Source organism: Apteryx rowi, unplaced genomic scaffold (genome assembly GCF_003343035.1).
Source record: "Apteryx rowi isolate R43461 unplaced genomic scaffold, aptRow1 scaffold_2, whole genome shotgun sequence".
Taxonomy (NCBI): Eukaryota; Metazoa; Chordata; class Aves; order Apterygiformes; family Apterygidae; genus Apteryx; species Apteryx rowi.
This window is the reverse complement of record NW_020448307.1, coordinates 3,869,669-3,871,549: the sequence shown is the minus strand read 5'-3', so window position 1 is coordinate 3,871,549 and position 1,881 is coordinate 3,869,669.

Sequence of the window (1,881 nt, the reverse complement as noted above, 5' to 3'; positions counted from 1 at the left end):
ACTCTCCCGCTGCCCCGGGGCCCGGCCGGAGGAGCGGCGGGGGCGACGCCGGGCGAACGGGGGGTCCCGCCGATCGCGCGCCTCCCGAGACGCCTTTTCCCTAATAAAATAAATCCCTCTCTCTCTCTCTCTCTCTCTCTCATCATTTCAAAATAGATACGATACAGCAAAAATAGCCCCCCCTCCCTTGTGCGTTTTCCCCCCCGCTGCACCGGAGCGCCCTGCCCGCCGTTTTGGGCCCGTTTCAGGCAAAAAAAAACCTCTCTTTCCGATCGTTTTTGGGGGCCCGCGGCGGCGGGGGGCGGGGGGCTGCGGAGGCCGGTTGCTCTTTGGGGCGCCGCTCCTTGCTTCCCGTGCGGAGCGGACGGCGGCGGGACGCGGCGGGACGGAGGCGCGGGGCGAGCGGTGGAGCGCTGCTTACCATAACTGAGTGACGCACACGCAAGCGAGAGTCGTTAAAAGGCAGCATATTGATTATTGGTATGACTCTTATACTAGGATACTGTAGCTAAAGCTAGCAAGCCTGATAAGATAAACTAAGTCCTATTTACTGTATTTAACATCGTCTGAACATACCGAGCCTCAATCAGGGAGATTTTTCACTTCCAACCTCAATGGATTACGCTAATTTGTAACAGAGGTGGTGCCCGTTTGGCTGATTTTCTGCGTGTTTTTTTTTTTTTGTTGTTGCTGCTAATAACGCGTATCGTTTTTCCCACGTGAGGACGATTCGCAGGCATGTTCAGAGTCGCAGGGATCCCGGCCCCGGGCACGGCCCTGCCTGGGAGCAGCGAGGCTGCAATCGGTTTGCTTTGCTGCAATTTTTTTTTTTCTCGATAATAAGGACTTTTGAAGGCTGATAAAGATGACCTACTCTAAAACACCAAGACAGTCGATTTAAGGAGTCTCAGAGTTTCAAAAGAAAGCTCACAGTGGAATGAGCAAAAAGCATCGGAAATCAAAAGGGCAGGACGCAGTCCCGGCGGCGGCCGCGTCCCTCCGAGCAAGCTTGGAACCGAAAGCCGCGGCAGCGGGTTATGGATGTGTCTTTAGTCCTTGGTTGCTAGATAACTTCCACTTTCGCGTAATGACAAGTTTCCGGTTTCTGGCTGTGCTGCTTTACTGTCAAAATATTCTTTGGCATCCACAAAACTGTTTTGTTTGACTGATTTGTTTGATAATTGCAAGGTTTTTCTGTTTAAAGTGATGGGTTTAACCAGTTGCAGAAGTGTCCCAGGTTTCTTTTTTTTTATTTTTTTTAAACATTTTTTATTTTTAAAAAACAACAACAACAAAAGTTTCAGTGAATTCCTTTTTTTTTTTTTTGTTCCCTGAGCTCACACTGGGGTCACTCCGATAAAACACGTAGCACGACTTAACTGTGACCTTTGAAGCCAAAACCGAAGTAATGGTGCAATTAAGTGCAAACATGGAAATTCGCCTGACTCATAGGTAACATGGGCTTTTAAACAACATTTAAGGCTTATTGGGGACATTTTATGCATTAAATTATTGTAATATTTATAATGTCAGCTTCTGTGAATCACCCTCCCACAACGAGTCAACAGCTTGTAACCAGGATTTAAGGAATAAAAATAATTAAAAAAAAAAAAAAAAAGGAAAGAGGATAGGGAGGAATGAATTCATCACTGCCATCGTAGCGTTTGGGAGGAAAACAAAACGGCAAAGGCGACCGCCTTCGTTTCCCCTCCGCGAGGGCAGGTTTGGCCTCGGGGCGCAGACAGCGCGGTGCACGAGGGAGCTCGCGCGCAGCCCGGCCGTCGGAGACGAGCGCCGACGCAACGATGTCTACTCAACCTCGACGCCAACTCAACCTCGACGTCACCTCAACCTCGACGTCACCTCAACCTCGACGTCACC